This window comes from Otolemur garnettii, unplaced genomic scaffold, assembly GCF_000181295.1.
Source record: "Otolemur garnettii isolate 467f Iridium unplaced genomic scaffold, OtoGar3 scaffold00002, whole genome shotgun sequence".
In the NCBI taxonomy this organism is placed as follows: domain Eukaryota; kingdom Metazoa; phylum Chordata; class Mammalia; order Primates; family Galagidae; genus Otolemur; species Otolemur garnettii.
In genome coordinates, this window is record NW_003852397.1 from 1,651,791 (window position 1) to 1,675,263 (window position 23,473).

At 37.3% G+C, this 23,473-nt stretch overlaps 1 protein-coding gene across 1 annotated transcript in view; it reads left to right on the forward strand.

Annotated features, from left to right (window-relative positions):
- Window positions 1-23,473, forward strand: part of LIN28B (lin-28 homolog B) — a 131,791-nt gene that overhangs the window by 107,409 nt on the left and 909 nt on the right. The window lies entirely within an intron of this gene.

The window sequence follows — 23,473 nt, forward strand, 5'->3', positions numbered from 1 at the left end:
TATAAGTTATGTCTGCTATACTTAGGATATAATTAGGTGCTTTTTTCAAAAAAAGCAAACCTGATAATCTCTGCCTTTTAGTTGTAATATTGAGACCTTGGTGCTTAATGTAATTAATTAATTAATTAATTAGATAGTATCTCACTTTGTCATCCTCAGTAGAGTAATCATGGTTCATAGCTCACAGCAACCTCCAACTCTTGGGCTCAAGTGATCCTCCTGCCTCAGTCTTCCAAGTAGCTGGGGCTACAGGTGCCTGCCATAACGCCTGGCTATTTTTTAGAGCCAGTGCCTCACTCTTGCTCAGGCCTTGAACTCCTGAGCTCAGGCAGTCCACCCGCCTTGGCCTCTCAAAGTGCTAGGATTACCGGCATGAGCCACTGTGCCTGGCCTATAATTATTATTTTTTATTTGTTTGTTTTGGAAGAGTTGGGGTCTTACTCTGTCACCCACGCTTGAGTGCAGTGGCACAATCCAGTCATTACTCACGGCAACCTCAAACTCTTGGGCTCAAGCAATCTTGCTTGCTCACCCTTTCAAGTAGCTTGGGCTACCAATGCTAGCCACCACACTCAGCTAATTTTTAAATTTTTGTTATAGAGACAGAGTCTCACTGTATTGCCCAGGCAGATCTTGAACTGCTGAGCTAAAGTCTCAGCCTTCCCAGGTGCTGGAATTACAGGTGTGAGCTACTATGCTTGGCCTTAATGTAATCGTTGATGTGGTTGGCTGTAAATTTGCCATTTTGCTGCTTTTTATCTCTTTTTATCATTGTTTTTGTATTTTTTCTGCCTTTTTGTTTAATGTTCTGTATGATACAAAATGGAAAAAAAAAACCTTAGAAAATATAATTACTATCCCCCATGTCATTCTCTGTGCCAGTGTACCATATATTTTATCTCTATAACTTGTAGTCCCACAGGTCAGTGTTACTCTTTTTGCTTAAAATATATATGTAGTAGTTTGTGAACGTGTTTCTCCCTAGTTCTAGTCATTCTTTCATAAATCTCTATGTGATAACATTTCTTTTAAACTTGGTTTTTTTTTTAGCATTTCTTTTTGTAGCAATTTGCTGACCACAGTTTACTCAGATATCTTTATTTTACTCTGTTTTTTAAATAATTTTAATTTTGTTTTTTTCTTAATCAGGCCCAGGCAAGCTTCAAACCTGCCAGCCCTGCACTCTGTAGCTACAACACCCAACTTAAAGAATTTTTAAATAGATCAGTAATTCTTGATTGAAAATATTTTTTCTTTTACTACTTTTAAGATGTTTCATTGTCAGCTAACCTCCATTATTTCTGAGAAGACAACACATGTCATTCATTTTGTTCCATAGTGTGAACCGTGTCTTGGTTTTTTCTTATTCCGTTATGATGTGCCAAGGTGTGGTTTTCTTTGAATTCATTATGGTTGGGGTTCTCTGAGCTCTTTGATTTGTTTAGCCAAGATTTTTTTTTTCTTCTATAGAATTTGGGAAAATTTAGGCTATTGTTTTTTTCGAAGAGTTTTTTCCTGCTCTGGTCTTTCTTCTCCTGAGATACTAGCTGCATATACATCGGATTATTTCATATTGTTTCACATGTCACAAAGATGCTAATCGTATTTTACAGTCCGTTTTTCTTTTCTATAAGTCAAGTTCTGTTTCTTTTGTAATCTGTGCTTAAGTTCACTGACTCTTCTGTATTTTTTAAGTATTCTTATCCAATCAGCACTTTTTTTTTTTTCATTTTAGGTATTGCTTTAAGTTCTAGAATTTTTGGTTGGTTTTTAAAAATAGTTTTTATTTTTTCCTACCAAGATCCCCATGTATGATCATTATTTTAATTTCTTTCCTGCTGTTTCCAACATTGGGGTCTTTTCAGGCTCTTGATGATGTGTTTCTTTGAATACGGGCCACTTTTTCCTTCTTTTTTTACTTGTCTAGTAATTTTTTTTTTTATTGTATGTAGAATGTTGGGCAGATAGGCTGTGGCAGATTTGGGTCGTTTCTTTACACTGTATGGGGGGGGGTTTGGTGTACAGTTAAGTTACTGGTAGATTTTGATTTGCTAACTTTGTTTTTATTCTAGGTCAGGGTAGATCTATTTGGTTTTTGTGTACTCCTGGGGTATAGCCCTTCCTTCATTGAATGGTTCTTACTCCCAAGTCATGAACTTAGTAGAATCTCCAGTGAATACAAAAATTTCTAGATTTAAATTTAGAAATTTAAATTTAAAATCCAGCGTGGGTTCTCCATGCTGGCTAGGCTAGGCTAGGCTAGAACTCCAGTGTCACTTGGCATTGTACGTCCTTGGGGACTTTTGCTTTTCTCTCTGCCAGGCAACAAAGTCTCTTTCAGCTGTGCTGGGAGGGTCTCAACCAGTGCATGTGTAACTTCGCCCTTAATCAAGAATCAAGAGTGTGTGTGTGGAGGGGCAGAGTCCTTTTGTGCACAGATACCTTCTCTCCAGTATCCTGTCCTGAGAATTCCAGCTGCTTCAGAAACCCTGAGCTCACTGCTGTGCCTCTTCAGCTCACTAGCACCACTGTGCTAGGCTTGAGTTCTGTAGTCCTGAACATCCACCCAGGCAGAAAGCTGGGGCCACATGGGGCTTGCTTTGAGTATTTCCCTTCTGTAATGCATCCTGGCCTTTTACTACTTATTGTCTGCCCAGTGACTGTAAACAGTCAACTCGTATATCTTTTCCAGTTTTATAGCTGTAGACTGCAGAAGAGCAAGTCTGATAACGGTAAGTCTATCCCAGTCGGAAGCTACTGAATCCATGTATAGTATTCATAAACTTTTTTGTAATACAGAGATAAAAATACCTATAGGGTAAAAATTACATGTAGAAATTTATTTGGGGGCTGCAGATTGTTTTCTGGCCTCACTGTGATAACTGTTTCCAGAAATAATTTCTTTATAATCTCTCGTATTATTTTTGTTTTCCAACCCATCAGCTATTCCGTGTCATCTATTAAAGGATCTGATCTCCAAGGTCTTTTTATTTATTTGCCACTGAATTTATGTCTCAGAACGTGGTAGAATTAAAATACAGGTAGTCTGTTACGTAACAACATAGGAAATTATTTGATTACTACACTTAACACATAAGGTTTAGCTTATATAAGTATTATATTTTCTAATTGTTCCTGTGTTGATAAATTTGTCTTGACATGTTACGCTATTTCAATCAAGGTGATTTTCCTTTCTGTAACACACATCATAATTTTTATTTTAGTATCCCCATGTACCACTTACCTTTCCTTTTCCTGAGCTCATATGGAATGGCTTCTCTTTAATCTCCATCTATATTTATCATAGATAAGTATTAAGCATAGACATCTTTATTGTGTAGCTTATGTAGCTTGCCACTGCATTTTTTATTGGATGTATGTATTAACTTACCATAAATTCTTTTTTTGTCTATATTACAGTTAAGGAACATAGATAAATAGCTTAGATTATATGCATATGTAGACTATATTATTTTAAATTTCTTTCAGTGTAAGAATAAGGGCATTCCAAAAATATTTATGGTAAAAAGGAGATATTGTTCTGATAATGTTAACAACTGTTGCTTTAAACATATCCAAACATACCCATTTTAATATTCCGAATCTGACCGATTCCGTATCTGAAGTCTTTGGGTCTGATTCTATTGGCTGTAGCACAGGGTGCCCTATTTTCTTTTTTTAATCTTTTTCTTTTTTTTAACCAGAAAGTCATATTTCTTGAACTTTTTATCTCTAGGAATTTTTTGACTGTTGCCTTGAAAGTGCATTTTCTCTGGGAGGATTTGTGCCTACTCTATCTTGTGCCTGGAGGAACCAACAGAACCATTTGAAAATAAATTCTCAGCTTGAGCTGCAGCACCACGTGGCTTGTGGTTATCAGTTCTCAGGGGGGAGATTTGTTTTCTCTTCCTCCCAGCACCAAGTTAGGAGTTGAAACGTTCTCATGCTGTCCCCTTCTGTGAAGTAACTTTACTTTTCATTTATCTTGACATTGACAGTGTAGTTTGAGGCCGGGGTGCCAGCTCTCTAGGGGGCAGGATGTCCTGTTAGACTCCTAATTTTAGACAGGTCCTAGATACTATTCCTGACCCTGCTGTGGCATTACTCATCTTGTAAGGGGAAAACTGAGGGTATTGCTGCTGTTCTGTGAATGTGTCTAGAAGGACAGTTTGTTTCCGTGCTATACTCACCTTCCTAGTTTCCTGCTTTCAGTTTGACTTCTAAGCAATACTTACTTTCCTGCCTGATCAGCAGAGCATTGCAAAAGATGTTTGAAAAATATTTTTATCCAGTATTTTCCGTTGTTTTCAGTGATAGGGTCATTCAGAATATATGCTACTTTGAAGGAAATGTAATTCATTGTTTTTTTTTTTTTTTGGTATGATTTTTGCTTTTAAAAAATTTGTATTTTTTTCTGCTGTGGATAAATATTTGAAATATTTGTGTCATTTTTCTTTCTCTTTCTGTGAATTGCCTGTTCATGTCTGATGTCTGTTCTATTGGATGCTAGTGATTTTCAAAAGAATTTATGGTATGCAGCTTGGGAAAGGGTTGCCTCTCTCCTCTCTGAGTCAAGTCATGCCCTAGAAGGTCTGTTTCCTAAGGGATGCTTGTCTGACTCTGATACTGGTACTAAGGTTCAATTTTAATTCCCTAATCCTTTGTCCTCATTTTATGGTCTGTCTTAGGCCTCTACTCTTCCTCCTTGCTAAACACACCAGCCTATCTTAATACTTCATCCAGTAGCTACTTTCTGGAACACGAAGCTGTACTTTCTGCATTAACGAGGGAAATACCTCTTTTCTTGTCTTCCTACTACTTTTGTGACTCTTCCTTCTTAGATTCCTACTGGTTCCTCCACCCAAAAGTTACCAATTAGTAGTTTTCCTGAGAGCTTTATCTATAGTCCTCTTTTCATTCTTCATTTTGCTATGTGACTTCTGAGCTTGAACTACAGTCTGTTTTCTTTTTCTTTCCTTTTTTTTGTTTTCTTTTTTGACAGAGTCTCACTCTGTCACCCTGAGTAGAGTGCTGTACCATCACAGCTCATAGCAACCTCAAACTCTTGGGCTCAAGCGATTCTCTTACCTAAGCCTCCCAAGTAGCTGGGACTCTAGGCACCCACCACAACACCCGGCTATTTTTAGAGACGAGGTCTGGCTCTGGCTCACGCTGGCCTTGAATCTGTGAGCTCAAGCAATCCACCCACATCGGCCTCCCAGAGTGCTTGAAGATTTTGATAATACTTGTTCTTTTTCTTTGAGCCAACAAAGTACTATACTAATAAACACTGTGAATGCAGTGATGAATGGCACAACTTACAGAGGAAGTATGTCAGTGTTGGAAGAGCTTTGGAAATTAGGGGTCAAAATGGACTTAAAGAGATAAATTTGAAATTGCAAAAAGACGTCAGTAATTTGTGAGTGATCAGAATAAAGAATACAGAATGTATAAAGGGAATGGATTAATTTTTCAAGGGAGAAATGGCAGACAAACATAAGTCTAGGTCTCAGTGAATCTAGGAAGGTACTGAGAATAAGATAGGAAAATATCAGTAGGTAGAAAGAAAATCAATATAATAGTATTTTGAAAGCCGGATAAAAACATAGTTTCTATGAGCAAACTTCCCACATTTAGAGCTACTGTGTATTATACACAGATTAACTACTTTGTCATTTGCAAATATTCTGATAGGATTTATGTAAGCTAAGTTAACCTGAGATTTGAATTTTAGAAAAATACAGAACATTTTGATAGTGAACTACATACATACAGGAAGAAATGCATGGTGTCTTCCACAAAGCAAATTAATTTACTAGTAGTTCATGAAAATGTAAGAGTAGGAGATGGTAAAGAAAATACCAGTGGATGTTGACTGGTTAGATGTAATCACATTAGATTGTATTGAAAAAAAAAATCAGCACATTGTACCCCACATATGCATGAATGTATCCATGACCTATGTGTGTTTGACTTAATGAAAAAAGAAAAAAAAAGAAAATACCAGTGGAATGGAAAAATTTACCAAGGAATGGAAAAGTAGAAGTTAACTATAGAGCATCCATGAGATTTTGTAATTATCATTGTTAATTATTTAGTTTTCTATATTTGCTGTTCTTATAAAGGGGAAAGTATTTTAAGTTCCCCTGTTATTTCCTTTTGCCATTGCCCCCTAATTCACGAAGATGTCAGGTCATCTGCCATGAATTTTCTTGCCACTAGTGTGGTAGAGGCGCTTCAGAAATAGAGTGTATTAAACACTATCCAGGACTAGACGAAAGGCCCACTTGCCTTTCTAACTATGCCTTTCAGTTTTTCCATTTCTATCATCTTGCACTCATGCTGTTTACTCACCTGGCATGTTGTTTTCTTTTCCGTCTCTGCATCTGTATAAACCCTACTCATTTTTTAATAGTTTTTAACACACTTGTTGGCAGCTAGGCAGCGCCTTTACAAAGTTATTTCTAGAGTCCTCTGATGATTGTGACTGTGTCTTCTTTTGAAAAGATATTACTGCATTTATCAAAGTCTGTATTTAATGAGTCATCAGTATGCCAGGAAGAAAAGTTATAACCACTTACCATCTGAGTCCAATGGACTTTTTTAAAATAAATTTTTAAAGTAATATTACAGATAATTTATAGAGATGTCAATAAAGGGATTGTTTAGAAAGACTGCATCAGAAATCAGTAAGAATTTAAATGTAACAAACATGAATTTTAATTCCACATTTTTTTGATGTAAAGATATACACATCCAAAATGGGCAGTATCTTTCTGAGCGCAAGTGACTTTGCATAGATGATCCTGGAACGTGCCTATCTGGTAAATTCTGATCTAGATTTCAAATACGTTTTCAGAGGTTCCAGCCCATCATTATTTCTGGTTTTTCTTGCATTTACATACTCCAACCGCAATACTTCTGAAAGGTTTTATAGCTTACGGTTTTTTTTAAAAGAGAGGCGGTCATTTTATCTAATGTACAATGATAAAATATTTTCATGTTTAAGAAATTGATGAGAATGATCAAGTCAGTGTGTTTTTCTCTTTTGTGCCTTCAGCACTTACTTACCTATGAACAGGATCATGCAGATTTTCTCATAGAAACCTCATAAAAGGTGAAATGCCATCCCATGTTCTTTTAGCAAAAATTTTTGTCCAAAAATCCTGCATGGTGACAGCCTCCCTGTAGAATGACAGACTGGATAGACTTGTTCTTAGAAACAGGTTGTTCACTCATTGATTGTTGAGTTTGAGAGTATTTATTAAAGATACTGTCTCACGTGAAGACTCATGCTTTGACATTTAGCTTATACAGTTTTCTCATTTCTGTTGGAATCTGGAGTGCTGCTGCCTTTATTTTTGTATTTATGTTCTTATTGCTCTAACAGTGGCAAAACATCTTCTGTCAGCTTTCTTTTCCCTACCATTATAAACAGAAATGAAAAATTCTGAATTCTTAATTATGTTCACTGAACAGCTAAAAAGAAAAAAGGCCACAAGAATGCTATCTCCCAATATCTTTCTTAATGTTCTTAAAAGGATCAGGTGATTCTTTGAGCAAAGCAACAAGAAGATTGAAGGGTGATGAGATAATAATTACCTCTAAGTCATTAGATCATTCTTTTTCTTTATCATTCTAGTATTCTGATCTCCTTGTCTTATTATTAAATCTTTTTTATTATTTTACTCATATTCCTATTACATAAGAATTTTATTGGTAACATATCGTAACATTGAATATAATTATATTCATATTATTTCAATATCCTTTCAGCATAGTTAGAAATAATTCCCAGGATTATGAAAAAGCAAAATGTTTCAAGATACAGGAAAAATAAAATCACCAAGAAGAAACAAAAAAGCTCAAATTGAGTCTAGTAGTACTGAGAGTTCACGTTAGTTTGGCCTTACCTTACCTCCTCTCGAGATTCATACGCGTAAGAGAGCAAGAAGTTCATGATGATTTTTGTATCTCATGTAGCGGCTTCTGTAGTACATATTCAATGTAAGTTAAAGGATAATTTTCTATGATTCTTACATAGATATAAAATGAGCAAGTGTTAAGGATTTTATTTTAACTCAATTAAATGAGAGAACCGGGAAGGTATTATAACCGGTACAAGGGAGAAGTCAAAAACAGACCTATTTGTAGATCAGAGATTTTGATAGGAACATTCAAATGGAAGCAGACTAGCTCCCCCCACTGTGGGGAAGGGAAGTGAGCTGAATTTCCATCTGCCAGGATAGGATGTGGAGAAAAATTTTGCCATGGAAAGAGCTAAAAAATAGCCCTCTTAGAATCAGAATTGAATAATCCAGAAACTGTTCTCCAGATCTAGACAACAGGCGATTTTCCACTGACGCACAGTTCTTCCCCTGCGCATATGCTACATGAAACCGAGTTTTAAAAGTCAGATGCATAAAGAGAACTTCACATGCAGTGCGGTAGGTAAGGAGCACCTTGCCCTTTGCCAGCTGTCATCTTAGCTGTTTAACCTGGTTTTAAATGTTTATTAGTTTTCTGAAATAACATTTTTTGAATAAAATGCTCAAATATTGCTCAAGCAAATTTCCCTCTTTTCGCCACACTTTTCAGGCTACTTTTCAAGATTTTTAAAAAGAAAAACCTAGAAAAAATAGTCAGTGGCTTTCTCCCACCTAGGGAATAAGTTCAGCTCTTCATATAAACTTCCTCCTCCCCAAATCCCGAGGCTGACCAAAGGATATTAAAACTCACCATTCAGGTGCTTAAGGAATTATCCTTATAACAAAGCCATTTTTTGGCTTATGGAATATGTGCAAATAAATCTGTTAACATCCAGAATCTAGCCCTAATCCTGCCTCTGTCCTTAGCTTGACAGCTATCTTTTTTTATATCCAAGGCTGTGTGTTCACAGGGTCACAGCCTTACAGTGTACAAAGAGAGACAAGGTTCCTTACAGGATCGTGATTGGGGGAAAGATCTGCAGGGATAGCTTTGCAGCTTGACTATCAGGCTTTAATCACATAAAAAGATTTATGACATGAAACAGCCTCATCCAATAAGAAGGAAGGAAGGAAGGAGCCATGAAGTCAGTAATACACGGCTTTCTTTTAAGCTCTGATTTTCAAGGTAGAACCTACACAAGAGGAGATAGCATCACAGTTTTCGGAGGCTATCTGAACATGGTAGCAGTTTTCCTTGTTCAATTTTCACCTTCCTACCCGCCTACCTACATGGAGAACGATTTAAGAACTGCTGGTTCTTGGCAAAGGGCAATCTGTCGTCAGTCATAGACCAGTTGGGTTAGAGGGAGAAGTGGACAGAGGTCGTTTATGCTTCCTCAGTTGGCTCCGCAGTCGCTAGTGCCGGAATGAGAGATCAAACTTATTGATCATTAGAAGCATTTCCTTGGTGACTTGAGCAGGCTAGTTTTAACTCTTTATTCCTGGATAGCTGTGAAGACAGGAGACAGTTTGGCACATTCTTCTTTTGTCCCTTGCACATGAATTATTCCTAATCACACCAGGTCACATACTCTGAGAGAGCTGCTCCTATATAAATATTCAGAAAAACATTGTCAGAATGGAAAGTGCATGAGTATTTCTTATGAATTAAATAATAGTAATAATTCAGTGCTAGTAATTTAGTAATACACCAGTAGGGAGGTGTTTTAAGAGTTTATTTTCAGGGCGGCACCTATGGCTCAAAAGAGTAGGGCACTGGCCCCCTATGCTAAAGGAGGCGGGTTCAAACCCAGCCCCGGCCAAAAAAAAAAAAAAGAGTTTATTTTCATAAATACTCAGGTACCAACATTTACTTGTATCTAAGGTAGCTTACATAATAACTTCAAAGCTTTGAATAACCCTAACCACTTGGCTAAAACTAGAATCCATCTTTTAATCCAGCCCCTTTTTTGCCTCTGGCTTGCAAACAACCAGTATAAATCTGTAACTGTTATCTAACCTTCTTCTGTCCTGCTCTCATCAGTCAGGCCACCAGAATTGATTCCTGACCTCTACATCTTTCTTTCCTTTGGAATTTCTCAGGCTCTCTCCTCTTTCTGTGTTTAAATGGGGCCGGGTATGTGATAAAATGTGAGGTGGTCACTGCTTTGCAGGCCTTCCTTTGTATACCTAAGCTATTGTTAATAGGGTATTTAAATTATTTTATATATTGTTTGGATGTTTACATCTGCTTCTCTAAATAATAAATAACTGCTTCACTTATCAAGCATAAAGAAATTCCTTTTTCTCATGCTGTGGTCAAATGTTGAAGAGTAAAAAGTTTTTCAACGTATGTATCTGGGAAACATGAATTTAGAATTACTTGTTATATGACGTTATAGGTAAAAATAATGCTGGTTTGCAGAACCAAAGCCTAATAGGAACTATGTGATGAGCAAGAAACAAAATCTATAAAGGTTGACCCAAAGCACTAGAGGGATTACATTTCTTCAGACTGAGCCAATGCTTAATTTATTGCAGATATCATACCCATAATGTCATAATGTTGGTGAATTTGAAATGAACAATCTGTAAAAACAAATTGCCCAGGTAATTTTAGGTTTTCAGTAAGGCTATTGTGATAGACAAATAATAAACATTTTCAGGCTGTATTATGATCTGATTCTTCTTTCTAAGTGAACATCTCTAATTTTAATTATTTCAAGATAAGTTAAGTATTAAATGCCTTTTGTTCTTTCATAATGCATAGTACTACTAACCTTCTAAAACACTTTGTACTTAAAGGTCAGTATGACCAAAGATGGTAGATAAACTGACCTTGCTTTCAACAAGGATGAATTTTTTTTTTTTAAAGATGTGATCTTGCGCTGTTGCCCAGACTAGAGTGCAGGGGCATGATAGCTCTCTGCAAACTCAAACTCCTGGGCTCAAGCCATCTTCCTGTCTCAGTCTCCCAAGTAGGAGGAATAGCTGGGAGGCCAGGTGTGTGCCAACATGCCTGGCTGACTTTTTTCTACTCTTTTAGTAGAGGCCGTGTCTTGCTCAGGCTGGCCTCTAATGCCTGACCTCCAGTAGTCATCCTGCTTCGGCCTCCCAAAGTGCTAGGATTACAGGTGTGAGCAGCCGGGCCCAGCCTGAATTTAAATTTGTGATTTGGATAGTTACAGCACTGTGACTACAAAACTGCATGTGGTTTTGGGGAGTATGTGTGCGTGTGCGCATGCATGTCCTGCTCTTGACCCAGACACTTCTCCTTGGTTGTCTTGGGTTCTGAAAGCAGCGCTGGCAGGGTGCCCACTGCACATGGGATTGGATCCTATTTCATAACAAACTGCTTTTACTCCCAAGAAATGGTTATCTGTGTTTGAGTACATCTTTCTCTTTGTTTTTCCAACTTTTCCATTAGCCAGAACAGATTAGCTGGCTAATCTGGCTGGGATGTTGTTTGTCACCTAAAAGAGAGATAACAATTCTATTCAAATTTTAACTTTGACTTAGAATTCATTATTTTACCCTTTCTCAAGTAACAGTAGAAAACTCTTAAAAAATAATTGTGTTTTGCTCGGCGCCTGTAGCTCAGTGGTTAGGGTGCCAGCCACATACACCAGGGCTGGTGGGTTCAACCCCGGCTCAGGCCTGCTAAAGAATAATGACAACTACAACAAAAAAACAGGCGGGCATCGTGGCGGGCACTTGTAGTAGCTACCTGGGAGACTGAGGCAAGAGAATCGCTTAAGCCCAAGAGTTTGAGGTTGCTGAGAGGTGTGATGCCACAGCACTCTACCGAGGGCAACCCAGTTAAAACTCTGTCTCAAAAAAAAGAATTGTTTTTCCATGGATTTGCCACAGAATCTATTAAGTACTTTTTTTTTTTTTGCCGTTTTTGGCCAGAGCTAGGTTTAAACCTCACACCTCCAGGATATGGGGCCACCGCCCTACTCCTTTGAGCCACAGGCGCCGCCCTCTATTAAGTACTTTTAAGCATAATAGACTAAAATATAAATCAGCTTCCCAGATTGGAGTGCCCACTTTGCCCCAGGGCCCCGAGGATTTCTGTCCCTTCAGCCTCCTCTTTGACACCGCTGTATGTTCCGCGACCTACATTGCCGTTCGTTCGTGACGTCTTGGTCCCCTACATTTTTCATCTTATCTTGTTTTCATAAGATGATGAAAGGTTTGTGAACAGAGCTATTACTGCATTTTAGCTGACTTTCAAGACACTTTGGTGCATTTTAGCTGGCATTATGAGATAGTCTCTGGCATTAATCAGAGAAAGTGTCCAAAAGCTAATAAACCTAAGACAATCCAAAAAGCAGTCAGGAGAAAGACATCAGTGAGATAAAATAAATAAATCATACACCATCCAGCTAACTCTTCAGATGCCTTTCCTGGGCAGTTAGTACAGTCATGCACATGGTAGAATTCTTAAGTGCTTGTTTTTTTCTATTGTTGGTTTTTCATATAATTTTATGAAAATGGCTGAACAGGTATTACAAACAATTGAATCTACTAATAGGCAAAGTATCTAGATAATTCCTCACTATATAACCAGATAAAGAGGTCAGAACGATAGTTGGAAATTTAAAAATACCTTTTGAATTCAATATAAACTCCAAATCAGTTTGGTGGTCCTGAAAACTAAGGTTTAGAGGGAGACACAGAATACTGATCTCCACTGCCAGCAGGTTTGGAGTCTTGAATTGTATGCCACCACCTTGCTGATTACTCTGAGTAAAGTTAGGCAACACAGCATTCCAATATCTACCATCTCTTATGCCCCAGAAAGAACTGAAAGACAATTAGACTGACTCAAGTTTGCGTTTTATTTAATAATATTGAGAACCTACTCACGGGTGGTCTAATTAAATAGGCTTTAAAACGATCAGTTATGGAAAATAGTTAGCAACTCTTACCTTGTCAATGGTACTCTTTGAGGCAACATGTAGTTTAAATATTAGTTAGGAGGCTGAGCCTGGTGGCTCACACCTGTAATCCTAGCAGTCTGGGAGCCCAAGGCAGGTGGATTGCTTAAGCTCAGGAGTTTGAGGATAACCTGAGCAAGAGTGAGACCCAGTCACTAAAAATAGCCAGGTGCTGTGGTGGGTGCCTGTAATCCCAGCTACTCAGTAAGTTGAGGCAAGAGTATTGTTTGAGCCCAGGAGTTTCGGGTTGCTGTGAGCTGTGACACTATGGCATTCTACTGGGGCAACAAAGTAAGACTCTGTCTCAAAAACAAATATTAGTTAGGGTTTTTAAAACTTATATAGCTGTCATAAGTGGGAGCTAAGCAGTGGTTATGCATGGTCATACAGAGTGACGTAATGGACATTGGAAACTCAGAAGGGGTAGGCTCAGAGGGGATATGGGATAAAAATTTACCTATTGGGTACAATGTACACTGTTCAGGTGATGGATATATTAAAAGCCTAGATGCCTCTACTATTCAATTCAGTATGGTTTTAAAAAAAAAACTTACCCCCTTAAATCTACTTACATAAAGAAAGAATAATACCAAAAAGAAAAAGAAAGGAAATTAAGCCACCACCAACAAGAAAATTACATGACTAATCATTTTTATAAAAAGCAGAGATCTTATGTTTATACCCATAAAAAGGCAGTTTGCTATTGAAACAACAACCATCAGAGAAATGCATATTAAAGCTACTTTGAGATAGCTACTTGAGAAAGCTACTTTGAAATCACAGATGCTGGCGTGGTTGTGGAGAAAAGGGAACACTTGTACACTGTTGGTGGGATTGCAAACTAATATGTTCCTTTTGGAAAGACATCTAGAGAACATTTAGAGAACTAAAAATAGACCTGCCATTTGATCCTATAATTCCTTTACTAGGTATGTATCCAGAAGACCAAAAATCACACTACAACAAAAATGTTTGTACCAGAATGTTTATTGCAGCCCAATTCATAATTGCTAGGTCATGGAAGCCCAAGTGCCCGTCGACTCACAGATGGATCAATAAACTGTGGTATATGTACACCATGGAATACTATGCAGCCCTAAAGAAGGATGAAGCCTTTTCCTCCTTCATGTTTACATGGATGGAGCTAGAAAATATTCTTCTTAGCAAAGTATCTCAAGAATGGAAGAAAAAGTATCCAGTGTTTCACCCCTACTATGAAACTAATTTATAGCTTTCATAGGAAAGCTATAACCCAATTATAGCCCAAGAATACCAGAGAAGAGAGGGTGATTAGAGGGATCACGTCTATGGTTTATCTTTTAAGATTCACATGTGAATCTTTCTAAATGAAGGATATAAATGTCTTAACACAGTAACTAAGAAAATGACATGAAGGCTATGTTAACCAGTTTGATGAGAATATTTCAAATTGTATATAAAAATAGCACACTGCACCCCATGACAGTATTGATGTACACAACTATGATCTAATAAAAAAATAGAAAAAAATAAAAAAGAAACAACAACCAAATTTGGCCATTAGGAGAAATGTTTACAAGAGTATATTTATACTAAGCAGATCTATATACTTTCCAAAATAATTTTAGATGAAGACAAGATGGAGAATTAAAAGTTAGGCAAAACCAGTAAATGTTAATTGGTGGTTGTGAGGAAGTTTAGGGAAAGTAGCCATTGATTAAAGAGCTATAAAGTATTCCCACTTTGATAACATGGGTACTACACATTGAACTTGTTTTTACTGATGAGCTAAAAGTTGTACAGAGAAACCACTTCTAACGTTACACTCAGTACATTTTTTGCAGTATTTGCCTCCCAAATAAGCAGAGATCAGTGTGTTTGAAGGATCAGTTTTTAGTCCCATAAAATATAAGAGACAAAATGGAGTTTTATCATTATAATTGTTCCTTTTTTAATGACATAAATAACACGTCTATTTTTTCTTCCTTTCTCTCTGTCTTCTTTTCTCTCTTCTTCCCACCTCCTTTGCCTGCTTTCATCCCTCTCTCTTTTCATTTCTGAGATTTCAGTGACACATTGACAACAATGTCTTCAGAGATTTCTTTCTGTCTTGAATCACATCCCTCATAGTTGAGATTACTGCGCGATCCCTTAGTAAGATTGTCGGTGCACCATTCGCGTTTGTATACAGCTGTGGTTCTCAAGTAGCTGCACACAACTGTCTCCTAGGAAGCTTTTAAAAACCACTGGTGCCTGGATGGAAAACATCATTAAGTGAAATAAGTCAAGTGCAGAAACACAAATCTCATGTGTTCTCACTTTTATATGGGAGCTAAATACTAAAACGATCTCGTAGAGACGGGGTATAGAATGATGGTTGTTAACAAAGGCTGGAGGGCGTAGCAGAGGGGATAAAGTGGGCATGGTTAGTGGGTGGAAAAATACAGAGAATGAACAATAATAGCACAACAAAGGGACTATGGTCTACAGTGAGGATGGTAGACTTTAAAATAACTAAAAGAGTGGAATAGGAATGTTCCTACCACAAAGAAATGATAACTGCTTGAAGTGATGGGCACCCCAGTTAGACAGATTTGCTTATTACCACATCGTATGCATGTATAAAATATCACATGTCCCATATAAACACATGACACTGTTAACGTGCCTGGGGCTCACTCTCTAAGATTCTGATTTAATTAGTCTGGGTATTTATTTTTTGAGACAGAGTCTCAAGCTCTTGCCTTGGGTAGGTAGAGTGCCATGGTGTTACAGCTCACAGCAACCTCAAACTCTTGGGTTAAGTGATTCTCTTGCCTCAGCCTCCCAAGTAACTGGGACTATAGGTGCCCACCACAATGCCCAACTATTTTTTGCTTGGGGGTATTGTTGTTTTAGCTGGCCCAGGTGTATGTGACTGGCTTCCTAGCCACTGAGCTATGGGCGCCTCCTGGGTATTTATTTATCGAGACAGAGTCTCACCCTGTGCCCTTGGTAGAGTGCTGTGGTGTCACAGTTCACAGCAACCTTGGGCTTACGCAGTCTTTCACCTCAGCCTCCCAAGTAGCTGGGACTACAGGCTCCCACCACAATGTCTGGCTAGCTTTTCCTATTTTTAGTAGAGACAGGGTCTCTGTTTTACTTAAGCTGTTCGCAAACTCCTGAGCTCAGGCAGTCCAGCCGCCTCAGCCTCCCAGAGTGTGCTAGATTACCAGCGTGAACCACAATGCCCTATTAGTATTTTTTTTTTTTAACTTCCAAAATGATTCTAGAACCACTGATACATAGGCTCACTGTCATACGACTAACAATAACAACGATGGTCAAACAAAGTAGAAATGGAGTTTTATCATTATAATTGTTCTTTTTAATTACATAAATAACACGTCAATTCTTTCTTACTGTAACTGTAAAAGAAACTGTACAAAAATGTGTGGAGTAAAAATGAAATGCCCTTTTCTTCACTAACTCTATTCTCCTCCCAGCTGTAACCACTGTTAATTTGTTAACTCCCAGTTTATCTTTCCAGTGGTTTTTCCATGCATTTAAAAATGCATGCAATTACTTGGAATCATACATATTGGCTTTGAAACATAAATGTGGTTATACTATATGTATCATGCTGTGGTTTGCTTTTTTTACTTACCAATTTGTCCTAGAGATCTTTCCATGTATTCCACTTCAACTAGACTAGTCAAGATCTATCTTAGTTTAAAAAAAATTTTTTTTACTTAATTCCTTTTAATGTCTGCAAAGTGTTTCTTAGTAGTGTGGGCTTTATTTTTCATGTTCACATATTTGTAGCTTAGTGATAAAGAGCATGGATTCTATCGTTAGACTACCTGGGTTTGATTATAAACATTTATTGTGATTATTATTATTTAATTTGTCTAACTCTTTACCAATATGGACAGCTCTGTAGTCAAATTTTAGTGCCTAAATTGTGCTTATTGGTAAATATTCCTATAGAGCACATTCCTGGCGTGAGAGTGCTGGGTTAGAGGTCATGCATAGTAATAATTTGAAATGTGCTGTCATATTCTCCTCCAGGAAAGGAAGTTTCAATTTACATTTCCTCTAACCGATAGAATCTGATTGCACTACCTCAAGGCCTAAATAGATCACTCACATCACAGTTTGATTTCATGAGCTAAAGTGTCAGTCTTTCTTTTGGCTTGAATTTTATTTACGATTTGAAGTACATATTTCTTGAGATTAGGGTTACTGGGGAGGTCAGCTTCTTTCTTTGAACTATCCCAATCTATAAAACATAAGGTTGGGACTACTCCAGTCCAGATGTTGTTCACTACCAACTCCACGTGGGAATGTGTGTGGGTCAGTGTTTTAAATTCAAGATTTTATATTTTTTTAATTTACATGGAATCGAATTACATCAATCTTGTTGAGTGTCGCATTTTTATGTAATAAAAATGGAAGCGAAACAACTATTTTCATAAAAATCTCTTTCTAGGTGAACTCTGAGTCTGAATTTAAAAGAACATTAGTCACCATCAACCAGTATTTTTGAAAATTCAGTATTTTTATCACTAAACTTAGAATGTATAAATGTTAACTTCATTAAAATGTTTTAATAGTTTAGTCGGCTTACAAACAGCCTTAGGAATTTGGCTCGGCGCCCACAGCACAGTGGTTACAGCACCAGCCACATACACCGAGGCTGGCAGGTTTGAGCCTGGCCTGGGCCAGCTAAAGCAACAATGACAGTTGCAACAAAAAATAGCCCAGTGTTGTGGCGGCCACCTGTAGTCGCAGCTACTTGGGAGGCTGAGGTAAGAGTTTGAGTTTGCTGTGAGCTGTGATGACACAACACTCTACTGAGGGCAACATGGTGAGACTTTGTCTCAAAAAGAAAAAGGGAGATTTGGATATAAAAGGAATGACATGTACTAGGTGAGGTGGCTCACTCCTGTAATCCCAGCACTTGTGAGGCGGAGGCAGGTAGATTGCCTGACCTGGGGAGTTTGAGACCAGCCTGAGCCAGAGCAAGGCCTCTTCTCAATAAATAGCTGGGCGTTGTGGCGGGCGCCTGTAGTCTCAGCTACTCAGGAGGCTGAGGCAGGAGAATTGCTTGAACCCAAGAGTTTGAGGTTGCTGTGAGCTGTGATGCCAGGGTGACAAAAAGGTAAGACTCTGTCTCAAGGAAAAAAAAAAAAGAATGAAAGAAAAGAAACAGGCTCATTGAAGTGTGGGTTGCTTTGATATAGGCCAGAAGACATGTGCACTGTTAAGGGAACTTTTCAGTTCTGTGGTTCCTCAAAGTTTCCTAACTCTTAACTCTCCTCTTAGTATTTTGGGGCGGATCCTGTAGAATGAACAAACTGTACCCAGGTGTTTAGATGGTTTAGAATCAATCAATACACAAAGGGGCCGCCTTCTGGAACATTGGTCTTAGAATCTATCTTTCTTACCTGGGCACAGTGGCTCATGCCTGTGATCCCTGCACTCCGGAAGGCCAAGGTGGGTGGATTGCTTATGCTCAGGAGTTCGAAGCTAGCCTGAGCAAGAGCAAGACCCCATCTGTATTTTTAAAAAATAGAAAAACTAGCCAGCATTATGGCAGGTACTTGTAGTCCTAGCTGCTCAGGAGGCTGAAGCAGAAGGATCACTTGAGCCCGAGAGTTTTAGGTTGCTGTGAGCTATGACGTGCTCTACCAAGGGTGAAAGAGTGATGACTCAAAAATAAAGGTACAAGGTGAACAGATTCCTTTCTCCAAAGCTATGCTCTGAATCCTTCTGATTTTAGGTTTCTTGGGTTCTCTGGTAAAATCTCTGCCCTAACATCTCCCCATCACCACCTAGCTGGGTTGCAATACCGCCATGTATTGTGTTTGTTTGACACATAATCTGATTAGATAGCAAGTGTCCAGATACATTAGAATCCAAAACCATAGAGTTGTAGAATGTTAGTATTATTTCCAGATTTTAGTTGAACTGTATTGAGGTTAAAATGGTAAATGTTATAATTTTTTCAGAGACTCAATTATCCTTTTTCCAGTTTAGTTACTGAAGTTCTTTTTTAATACGTGATCTTTATTTTCCTTTTCTTTCTTTGTAATTTTCTTTAGCTCCTCTGACCCCTCACTTAGAAACTTTATTAATCTTTTCTCCTCTTTCTTTCCCAGGGACTTTTATGGACTCCTTTTATAGGAAAGGAGAACCTTCTTCCTGCCCACAGCTTGCACTTGTAATTTTACTCTCTTCTTTCTCCCAGAAACTGCTTCATTTACTGTTCTTTCAACATTTCCTTCTTCCTGAGAAAATTCCAGATCATTATCCTTAATGCCCCCATCAGACCCTCAGAACATGGATTTAAGTTTCCATATAACTTCTTACTATGTTAAAACTTTCAAATACTGAGAAGCACCCTAGGTTATATTTTTTCCTTTACATTAACTTGGACAGGGAAATCTGGCTCTCCATCTGTGGTATTACTCCTCTTCTCATTTTTGTTTAATCACTCTAGGGATCAGGGGAGAATATATAATTGATAATTTTTTTCAATTAAGCTGTTGGAGTGTTATTTTTAAATTAACATCTTTTTTTTAACCTAGTGATCCTCAGTTGAGCTCAGCTCTAACCATTATTGCTGGTATCATTTGAAAATAGAATTTACTTGGCTCAGCACAGTGGTTACGGCTCCGGCCACATGCACCAAGGCTGGCAGGTTCAAACCCAGGGCCAGTTAAACAATGACAACTGCAAAAAAAAAAAAAAAAAAGTAGAAAATAGAATTTGCTTATTGAGTTGTTTGGTTTGAAAACTGAGAAATTTTCTTTTCTTTCTTTCTTTTTTTTTTTTTTTTGAGACAGAGCCTCAAGCTATCCCCCTGGGTAGAGTGCTGTGGCATCACAGCTCACAGCAACCTCCAACTCCTGGGCTCAAGCAAGTCTCTTGCCTCAGCCTCCCAAGTAGCTGGGACCACAGGCACCTGCCACAACGCCTGCTATTTTTTGGTTGCAGCTGTCATTGTTGTTTTTGGTGGGCCTGGGCTGGATTCAAACCCGCCACCTTAGGTGTATGTGGCTGGCGCCTTAGCCACTTGAACCACAGGCACCGAGCCTGAAAACTGAGAAATTTTCTAATGGTCCTGGCAGATCTAAATTATGATTTCTGCATAGATTTTTTCCCCCTGGAATCCTCAGAAATTAGTATTTGTTTTGACTTACTAAGTAGTATAGGTGTTTGAACTTGATTTATAAACATTCACACAATTATTTCAGAATGTAGTTAAATAATTCTGAAGGCCTAAAACATTTGTTTTTATTTATTTGGCTGTCTTAGGTGCCTTTATTCTAGCTGTTACTGACATTTTCCTTTCATTAAAAAATTTCAGTCTTATTTTGATAGTTTTAAAAATGTTACTCCAATTTGATTATCTATATTCCATCTTCAGAAGCTTCTTGAATAAGAAGTAATACTTATAGAATGTGCTAGCTCTTTAGAATTATTTACAAAGTAATTTTGTGAGGAATTTGGTAACATTCTAAGATGAAGCTGAACATTTTTATTTATTTTTATGTTTAATATGTGAGAAAATACTTTTTATGCCATTGGTTCAGTAGTTTGTAAAATTCTTAACATAAATGATTTTATTCTTATGTTGGGCTGTGGGACTACTTAACACAGTATGATTATAGTTTTCTTTATACAGTCTTTCTTGTAAGACTGTCATATTTCTTGAGCATGTAGCTACTTGTGGGCACACGTGCCATTTTTATGGTTGCATCATAATGCGAGCAGAAATTCATTCAAACTAACAAGTGAACTGATTAGGGAAGTGTAGAGGATAAACAAAGGGCACTAGAGCCCTGTGGAGCCTGGGTGGAGTTTGTGGCACCATTTGTGGCTGAAAGGTAGCTGAACATTTCCATTTTGCTGTCACTCCCTTGGGAATGAAGGGGTTTCATAATAGGGTGTGATCTGCACACTTGGTAAGAGTGATTGACATTGAATGATTAAATAGAAGAAGAGAATAAATACCACTCCTCCTCCTCTTAGGGCTAAGCACATATACACTGAATGCAGCTCTTTTCAGTATGGAAGGGAGTCTGGCTTAATGATAGCACATATTAGACAAGCGGGGTGGGGGAGAGGTGAATTATATGCAGATCAAAATGCGAGGAAATCGAAACCAAAATCCTTAAAACTAACTTTTATAACTGAAATGTGATGGTAAATGCACATACAGAATGTGATTGAAGATCCCATTTGTGAAAGTGGAATCCTGATATCAGGTCCTTGGTCAGGGAATGGGCAAAATGGTTGCCTGAATTGGATAACGCAGCGCATACCACGGTGACTGATGAAATTGATGTGTCCGCGGGAGAGCTGGCTCTATTACTGAAGCCTTTAACCTATTTTCTCTCTCTCTGAAAATGAGCTTCTGAGTGGATCTTATCCTTAAGGAAGTGAATTTAATTCGAAAGATGTTTTATAGATGGGCAAATTTAATTTAAGAATTCACTTATCCATTATGGAGGAAAACGATGTAGGAAAACATTATTATAAGTAATATGGTTATATTTTTCAAAGATGCTATTTTTGAGTGTGTTATTTTGAGGACAAGAATTTCAAACTTTTGTAATTTCTATTAGTATTTTTGCAATATCGGTTAAAACATATGGCTGACATAATAATGAATCTATTATAAAATTTATTAAGATATGTAATTGTACAATAAATAATTTAATTAGAACACGATTTCTTAGTTTTCCCATTTAAGTTTTGAAAATAGGCTCTAGTCTATTCTAAGATAAATACTTGTTAATTATTGTAAAGACTAAAAGCCCATTCTATGAATTCATTATTATAAAATCTATAAGGCAGTATCAGTAACTACAGAAATAACCAATAGTTATCCTGATGTTTTGGCTATCAAAAAATTCACCCTTTATAAATTATCCCAGAAGATAAAATACTAAGTATCCTACCTACACTGTTTAGCAGATTAAGAGTAGCTCAGTAGCTTATCTTTGAAATATAAGGTAGTCTGAGTTATTGAGCTTGATGGTCCCTCATACACATACAAATGTAATTCATTATAATTAACTGTTTTTGTCATTAGTCTATTTTCTTACAGTTACTGCATATTTTGCTGTTGTTTTCTGAAAACCGTGTGACCTATTATTTATGCTTCATAATGAGATTTGTGGAGTCATAAATGTATTTTATTATTATTAAATCATAGCTGTGTACATTAATGCAATTATGGGTTACAATGTGCTGGTTTTATATACCATTTGAAATATTTTCATCTGTTTGGAAAATAAATTAAAAATAAAAACCTCTTAGGGCGGTGCCTGCGGCTCAAAGTAGTAGGGCACCAGCCCCATATACTGGAGGTGGCTGGTTCAAACCCAACCCCAGCCAAAAACTGCAAAAAAAATATAAAAACTCCAGTCTTAAAAAAATAATAATAAAATAAAAACCCCTTAAAATATTTCATCTGGAGACAAATCAATAAGCAAATTCTATATTTAAACAATCAAATTTAAAACCTTTGTAAATGTAAGTTTTTCTTAATTTCTTCTACTTCCAATAGTTTGTTTTCAATATAAAATTTTAAAAGAAAAAAATTGTATTGAAAGTGAGCAAATATATCTTCCAAATAATTCCCTTGCTAAGCTGAATTTTTAGATATCTAGTACAGAGCTATGACCAGTGTGCATCAAATATTAATTAAGGATGGATTTATGTTTGTTTCTATTTAGGGGAAATCACCATAAAGGAAAACTAGTTTCTTACAGAAAGAAAAGAAAAGAAATTTTTCTTATCACTGAACTGATCTTGTATCAATCTGATATAAATATTAATATTTAGAAGCTTTCTTTTTCTGAAGCACTGTCTGAGTCAGACACTAAAATATATGGGCAGTTTGCCAGATAGCATTCTGACTTTCTGATTAAACATCTGACTTTTTAATACATGTATATCAAATTTCACTGCACTACTTGATTTTGTACAAAAGAAAAAATTCTTCCCGTTCAGCTGGTTTCAATAATCAAAAGAATTAATGCTCAAAAAAGTGTTAAACTCATAAAATTTAATTTGGTCTATAATTTTCCGATTGCTGAGTGAACTGCTATTTCATATCATGTCAACAGCTGTAGTTTTGAACTGTTGTTTGTTAAACTAGCTGGTTGGTTTTTGTTGAATATTCGCTGCCCTCTAGTGGACTAAACTGTTCTTTGAAAACAAGCAAACAGTGTCAAATTTAAATAAGCAGTCATTTTTATGTGGAAGTGATTAAATACTCTTTCATGTTTTAGTACTCTTGTTTTTCACTGGCAATTATGCACAACTAATTGTATAACTTTGCTAGAGCACTTTGGTGATGATAGGATTTGAAACAACCAGGATAATCATTATATTAATAAATAACAATAAATACTTTTAAGAAAGCACATTAGGGCTCGGCGCCTGTGGCTCAAGCGGCTAATACACCAGCCACATACACCTAAGGTGGAGGGTTTGAATCCCTAGCCCGGGCCCGCCAAACAGCAATGATGGCTGCAACCAAAAAATGGCCAGGCATTGTGGCAGGCGCCTGTGGTCCCAGCTACTTGGGAGGCGGAGGCAGGAGACTCGCTTGAGCCCAGGAGT